At 44.0% G+C, this 7,953-nt stretch overlaps 1 long non-coding RNA gene across 1 annotated transcript; it reads left to right on the top strand.

Moving 5' to 3' along the window:
• Window positions 1-265: 265 nt before the first annotated feature.
• Window positions 266-4,238, top strand: LOC130146324 (uncharacterized). The gene is made up of 3 exons (XR_008820860.1): window positions 266-474; window positions 781-915; window positions 2,355-4,238. It is a non-coding gene; the product is annotated as an uncharacterized LOC130146324 (long non-coding RNA).
• Window positions 4,239-7,953: the final 3,715 nt, after the last annotated feature.

Below are 7,953 nucleotides of genomic sequence, written 5' to 3'. Positions count from 1 at the left end.
TTTCAATTTAAGACAATCTTTATTCAGCTCATTGGGCATGGAGAATATATCTGTATTTATTTATGAAAATTTCTCTTTAAGTTTAAAGTTTTCTAGAAAAAACAGCTCCAATTCCTTTGATTGTTTTTGTACTGGTTTTTGCTGGGATAGAGTTAAATTTCGTCATAGTAGCTTGTATGGGGCTGTCTGTGTTTTGGGTTTGTGCTGACAATAGTGTTGATAACGCAGGGGTGTTTTAGTTATTGCTGAGCAGCGCTGGCACAGAGCCAAGGGCTTTTCTGCTCCTCACCCCACCAGTGAGCAGGCTGGGGGTGCAGAAGGAGTTGGGAGGGGACAGAGCTGGGACAGCTGACCCCAACTGACCACAGGGATATTCCACACCATATGACATCGTGCTCAGCAATAAAACTAGGGAGGAGGTTGGGCAGAGCCTGGGGAGTTGCTGCTCAGGGACTGGCTGAGCATCACTCGATGGTGAGTAATTGTTTTCATTTGCATCACTTGTTTTTCTTGGGTTTTATTTTCCTCTCTCTTTGCTACTTCCGCTCCTCCCCCCCCCCCCCCTTACATTTTTAAAATTACTATTTCTTTTTAATTATTAAACTGTTATCTCAACACATAAGTTTGTTTCTCACTTTCATTCTTCCAATTCCTTCCCCCATCTTGGGGCAGGGGGTGTGGGCAGTGAGTAAGCAGCTGGTCCTGCTTAATTGCCAGCTGGGGTTAAACCCAGGTTTTTTCTAGGCTACTTAATTTACAGGTATTTTCTATTATTTTCAGTCAGCATTGGTGTCCTGCCCCACAAAATATAGAATCACAGAATGGTCAGGGTTGGAAGGGATCTCTGGAGATCACCTAGCCCAACCCCTGCTCGAGCAGGCTTTCCCAGAGCAGGCTGCACAGAGCCACATCCAGGTGGGTTTGAATGTCTCCAGAGCAGGAGACCCCACAGCCTCTCTGGGCAGCCTGTGCCAGGGCTCTGCCACCCTCAAGGAAAAGAAGTTCTTCCTCATACTCAGAAGGTACTTCTAGTGATGCAGCTTGTGCCCGTTGCCCCTTGTCCTGTCACTGGGCACCACTGGAAGGATCCTGGCCCCATCCCCTTGACAGTTGTCCTTAAGCTATATATATATGCATTGATAAAATCTCCTCTCAGTCTTCTCCAGGATAATCAGGCCCAGGTCCCTCAGGGAGATGCTCTAGTCCCCTCATCATGTTTGTAGCCCTCCACTAAGCCCTCTTCAGCAGTACCCTGTTGAACTGGGGAGCCCAGCACTGGGCACAGCACTCCAGATGCGGCCTCACCAGGGCAGAGCAGAGGGGCAGAATCACCTCCCTCAGCCTGCTGGCCATGTTCATCCCCATGCACCCCAGGGTCCCACTGGCCTTCTTGGCCCCACGGGCACACTGCTGGCCCATGGGCAACCTGCTGCCCCCCAGCACTCCCAGGTCCCTCTCTGCAGAGCTGCCCCCCAGCAGGTCACCCCAGGCTGTACTGGTGCGTGGGGCTGTCCCTCCCCAGGGGCAGGACCCTACACTGGCCTGTGTTGAACTGCACTGGGTTCCTCTCTGCCCAACTGTCCAGCCTGGCCAGGTCTCGCAGAATGGCAGCGCAGCCTCCTGGGGTACCGACCGCTCCTCCCAGTTTTGTATCACCAGCAAACCTGCTGAGGGTGCCTCTGTCCCTTCCTCCAGGTCACTGGTGAGTAAGCTGGGCAGGACTGGAGCCAGCACTGACCCCTGGGGAACGCCGCTGGCTACAGGCCTCTAACTAGACCGCACCGCTGATCACAACCCTCTGAGCTCCCTCATTCAGCCAGTTCTCAACCCACCTCACTGTCCCCTCATCTAGTCCATGCTCCCTGAGCTTACCTGTGAGGATGTTATGGGAGACAGTGTCACAAGCCTTGCTGAGGTCAAACAGACGACACCCATCCCTTTCCCCTCGTCCAGCCAGCCAGTCATTCCATCATAAAAGGCTATCAGGTTGGTCAGGCATGGTTTCCCCTTGGTGAATCCATGTTGACTACTCCTGATAATCTTTCCCTGCACATGCTTACAGACGACCTCCAGCTGTTCCACCACCTTTCCAGGGATGCAGGTTGTGGCTGACTGGCCTGTACTTTCCTGGGTCCTCCTTCTTGCCCTTTTGAAGACTGGAGTGACAGTGGCTTTCCTCCAGTCCTCAGGCACCTCTCCTGTCCTCCATGAACTTTCAGAGATGATGGAGAATGGCTTAGCTTTAACATCTCCAGCTCCTTCACTTGGGGTACATAGATCTGTGGGTGTCAGGATTGCTTAAGTGATCTCTAACCTGATCCTCCTTGACCAAGGGAAAGTCTTCCTTTCTCCAGACTTGCTTTCAGGGTCTGGGAAACCAGAGGACTGGCCTTGGCAGTGAAGGCTGAAGCAAAGGTGGCATTCAGTAACTCCACCTTCTCTGTGTCCTTTGTTACCATGTGAAAGCTGGTGAAATGCTTGGAAGGTCCATCGTCTGGGAATTAACTGAACTGTGATGCATGCGTTGTTCTCAAGTGAGGGTGGAACAGTGGGGTTTGCTCTTCAACAATTCAACAACGTGGGCACCAGAAGTGGGATTCAGCTGACTGAAATAAGTCATCTACATCTGCACTGTAGTAGGGTAAATCCTTTGGGGTGAGATGACTTGTGCTCCGTGGACTAGAATGAGATCAACACTGATGGTAAAGAAACGCTGCAGTCAGAGGACCTGTGCCAATATCACAGAGATTTCCAAATTAGTTAACTCACTTGTGTCCTTAACAGTCATGCTTGTGCCCATAAATAGAGGTGTCACTCCTCTCATATAGGTTCATGGTTGGACATGTATCTTTTTGTATTTTCTACATTTCTCTACCCTGGGAATAAGCACCTTTTGTTTCCAGTTTAATTACATCTCACCCACAGGGGTCTGCTGTTAATCAGCTGCATAATTTTCCAAGTACCTTATTGAGATATTGATACACATAACCCTGGAGGTTAAAAAAGCTTGGAATGAGTTGACAGTAGTCTTGGAAAACCTTCACTTCTCTACATTGATCTGGAGTGGCTCTGTTGACTAGAAGCTGTTTTCTCTGATTTCATTCTGGTGTAATTTAGGGCAGAATTTGATCCTGTGTAAATAGTGTTTATTGAAAGACAGAAAGTATCACATTGTACTAATGTACTGTATGTACCATGATTTGTTAATCACCTGTTTGACTTCAAGCTGTATTAAAAGCAAGGTCTTCAAGTAAAAAAAACGTGACAGTAACTACATAGAAGTTGACCTTTTATTTATTTGCCTGCAATTTCTCTACATTGTATCCCCAAGGAGGCTCTCAAAGCACTTCACAAACATTTCCTGAGCCTTACAGACTGCAAGAGAGGTAAGAATTCATACAGATGAAGATAAAATACCTTTTTCAAAAGAATCTCACACGCAAGTTGTGGTCCAGTGCAGGGAATACTGAGCTGAATTTTATACCCGTGTCAATTATAAAGGCAAACAAGACATTGATAATAGTCTTTGTTGGCATTAATTTTATGATTTATTATCCCCTTATGGAGTTCCAGAAGCACAAACATATTGACATTTTAAAATGGTAGGACCTTTGGGTATATTTCAGAGTTCTCAGCTGCTGCTTTAAGAAGGCCTGTTTTGGAAGAGAATAATTTTGTGGTTTTACTTTTGATTGTCTAGCTGCATAGCGTTAGGTATTTGATGTAGGTGTTTGGTAAAGAACTACACTCCCAGTAGTGTCAGTGGACAAACTGTTGTCTTAGGCAGTTTCAATCGGCTTCTTAACTCTGCAGAGCCTAATGGTAGATGTTGTGATTCTCCCTCTGAGTTTCACATGTTTATACACTGCTTTTCACTCTTATCTGAAAAATAAATCTGTCCCTTCTGTTGTGGAACAAAGTATAATTAGATTATACTTAATGTGATGTTTCCTGTTACTTAACTTGATCTTACATAGATTGATATTTCCTTGCACTCATTATAATGATATGGTTGTGATTCATGGAAAATTATTTTTGGTACAAAAAGGTTAGGGAAAAGGCTAATGGGAAAAAAAGGAAGCTATTTTCAAGTAATTAGGAGCATTTATCAGCTTGATGTTTATTACTATTTTTTATGCACTACGTTTTTGTTTCCTGTTCTAGGACAATTCCACCCAGTGAATCATGGATGGCATTTTTATGGCATCATAAATAAAAATTTCCTTTGACATGTTGTCCTGTTCCCTGTTCTAGTTGTTGTGTCATTGGGCATAGCTCATAATGGAGTGATATATTAAATAATGTTACATTCCCTACCCTGTTGCCACAGAAGCAGAGTGTTGCCCAGTACAGAGACAGCCTGTAGGATAAATATTGCTGATAACTTACGCAAAATTGTGAACACCAGAAAGAGAAGAAAGTTTTTGTTGGCACAAGGAAGACTTGGAAGAAATTAAACTTGCATAATGGAAACCAGAAGAATGTTTCTAACTTCATAATAGTGAAGTCTTAGTATTGCTGAGGCAAAAAGTGGCAGCTGATATTCGGGAGGGATCTTGGTCAGTTTTATGGCAGACAGTTCTCTGCAGCAGTGGTGGGTTGGATTTGGAGACTTTGAAAGTCCTTTCCAGTCCAGAGTGCCCAACACACAGTCACTCCTGCTACTGGGAGTCAACACGTGGCACTCAGTCATAGGTAGGACAGTGTACCACAGGTCACCAGTCCCAGGGTCACGTAACAATGTCCCATGGCACAGAAGTATAACCTTACACAGCACTACAAGAATAAAAGAAACTGCTTTTTGCAGGCGGGAGAGGTGACAGGGTTCATGATACTGAGTGACTGGTTTCCACATCTCAGCTAGGAATAAAATAAAATAAACAATTGACTTGAACCTTTAGGGCACAAAACAAGTATTTGGTTCAAATACAGTTCAAGGAGCTAATATGTCCATATCTTTATGGTGTGTTCAACTAATATAAAGTAGTGCATGCAGGGGAAATTCAACTGTACTTGGAGTCTTGAATGTTGTGTTCAAAGTTAAAAACACAGAAATCTCATCCTTCAGTAACATCAAAATATGGACATTAGTCTGGTCACAGAAATGTTGCTGCATGACTACAGTCTGAAGCAACGGAGTAGAGAAAATCCTATTGACAAAGGAACTGCTTTCCCCTGTTCTGCTGAGGTTTCTAGAAAACTGGAGTGACTCCAGGTGAGATAGGCTTTTGACCCAAGTAGGTTTGAGGACTGTTGCCCTCTTATTTGGACTTCAGCATCAACCTTCCCTTCTCCATTCAAATAAATGTTCTTTTTCAAGAAAGGATGCTCCATAGAAGACAGGCAGCTACAGACTCAGTCCTCACATTGTTTGACTCCCAAAGGGTGACACAATACATAGCCCAGTTTAAGGATGTTGAGATACATAATATGGAAAAAGGAGAGCTTTTTGTACTCCTTCTACCCTTCATGTAGTGTAAATGTGACTTCCCAAAGCTGCATACAATTTGCAGTTGTTGAGAAAATGGGGACAGGTACAGAAACTGAGGATTCAATCCAGTAAGGATACAAGTCCTACTAGATTCAGAAGGACCTTTCATATATTTGAGATTAAACATGTCTAAATGTCTTGTTCAAGGATCTGCTTGTTTCAACAAAGTCATGTGCAGTTCCAGCAATGGCTTTCATAGAGCAAACTAAATGACCCAGAGAACCTAAATTAAGACCAGCTTACTGTCATTACTGCCAGGTTATCCTTCCTGTTGCTTTATTAGTAATGACCCCAGCTTGAGAATCTCTGTCTTACAAATCAAATACCTTGTTGCTGGTATTCACTATAATTATCCAAGTAATTTTCCCTTTTCCCATCTCATTGTTCCAGGAGATTTAAAATGCCAGCACCCTATGACCAAAGAAAAATAGAACGTGTTTGTCATGAGACTGTTGTTTTTAGGGTCTTGGGAAGCAGAAAGATTTTGTTCTCTTTGGTCTAGTGGGTAACAATACCTTAAACTTTCCAGTCTCCCTGTCCAGAATTATATTTGATTACTATGGGAATCCAAGTTGGGATCTGCCATTCAGACTGGCTCAGATACTCACCTAAAGTGATACTGCATCCCTCTCTCCGTCCCAGAATCTTCAGCACTAATCTCTGTGTTCTGTGTGAAAGCTGTTCTGAAAGACTTGTAAACCAAGCAAGGGAAAAGTCATTGCACAGGAGAAATTGCCCAGAAAAAGGGAAGAGAAGAATGGAAAACTGTGGTGTATGGTGGGGGAATGGATGACAAATAGAGCTTTGAGTGAGTTACACTGAGCTTCTGGGGATATGAAAAGGCCAATAAAGAGGACATGAAGCTCCCAGTACTGTTGAGGAAAAATTGAGAGAATTACTGTTTCAGGGTAAGGATGAAAGAAGGTCCTTGGATGCGCAGCAAGTTTGGCCTTTGAGGACTTTCACAGAGACCATAGATGTCTCCAAACAAACTATCCAGAAAATCTGCTTCAAAAAAAGACTTTTTTCCTTTTATTTATCCCCACCCCCCCATGCCCGCCGAGACATTTTGATCAGTAAATGGCAGAGCAACAACTTAGCTCAAATGTCACATCTGGTGGCAGGACTTTCCTGTCAGGCATCGTGAGTCAGCTGCATCTTGACTTATGATCTGTCTAGTTTCATAGGCAGCTACTTTATCCCTTACATCGGGCATGAAACCTGGAGACTCCCCTTATCCCAACTCTGCACAGTAAAAAATACCTGAAAGATCCCATTTTTCAGAATAGAGAAGTGGAACCTTTTATTTGAATTATGCTTGGGATTGAATTTAAGTTTCCTCCACAGCTGCATGAGCAGGTAACGACCTCATGCCTTCTCTGTAATCACAACAAGGCTGGAACATAGTTTTTCAACTTGCCTGCATCTTGGAGTCTAGTATTTGCCTGTTCCTTGACTTATTCCACATTAATTGAGATTTGCATGGGGTCTTCCACCTAAGAACCAGCCAGGCCAGGAGACTTCCATCCAGGAGCACTAGTGGGAAGCCTGGCATAGCTATGCTCAAGCAGATGCCAGGAAAATGCAAAGGCTTTGGGTCACTGCTTAAACAGTGCATCTTTGCTTACTTCTCAGGCCTCCTGTTACCTTGTAATGCATCTGCATCAGAGTAAACCTGGTGAAAAGCAGGAGTAATAATTTGTTATCCACTGCTCCAATGAAAAATTGTTCAGTTGCCAACTACAACTCAATTCTACAGAGTAAATATCCATTCCCTTTGCTCATTTGACACTCATCACAGAGAGTCTTTTTCTATGAATCCAAGTGCTTTAAGAGAGAAATGAGGACTGACAATTTGTGAGCTTTCCTCTTCCCTTCCAACCTTCCCCTCTTTCAGCCTCCATGGTATGTCATGTAACATACTACTCCTTTCAGACTGCCGAGTTTGAGGAAGAAATAGAGAGTCCAGTCTTAAATGAAGAAGGAAGAAATTTCATAGTGTGTAATGAATCCCACACAGTGCAGTGTTCTCCAGACATAATGGTGGTAGAACTGATGGCACAGATAGGATTTATTGTCCTATGAAACCCTGGGTGAGGTGCAGCTCAGCCCTGTTTCCCCCTACCTGGCAAGAAAACCTCCATTTCAGATGGAAAAACTGTTTACCATGATATGCCTGCTCTGGTCAACTCCTGCTGGTTTCCACATTACAAGAAAGTAAGGCAACTCTGATTGATTGTTCCCTGCATATCTACAAACAAAGGGATTAGGAAAGTAGCAGGCATATACCAGACCACATAGCAGATCAAACAGCCAGTCTAAGGGCATCAGTATTATACTGCTGCTGAGCAGACATTCAGTCCAAGGCATAAGCTATACTTTAAATAAAAAAAAGCATCACGACTACAAGTTTATTTAACCCACTAGGGAGCCAAGAATATGGCATTGCCTCAAGTGGTTTC

This window comes from Falco biarmicus, chromosome 3 (genome assembly GCF_023638135.1).
Source record: "Falco biarmicus isolate bFalBia1 chromosome 3, bFalBia1.pri, whole genome shotgun sequence".
Taxonomy (NCBI): domain Eukaryota; kingdom Metazoa; phylum Chordata; class Aves; order Falconiformes; family Falconidae; genus Falco; species Falco biarmicus.
The sequence above is the reverse complement of the archived record's forward strand: the minus strand, read 5'-3'. Positions and strand labels throughout refer to the sequence as shown.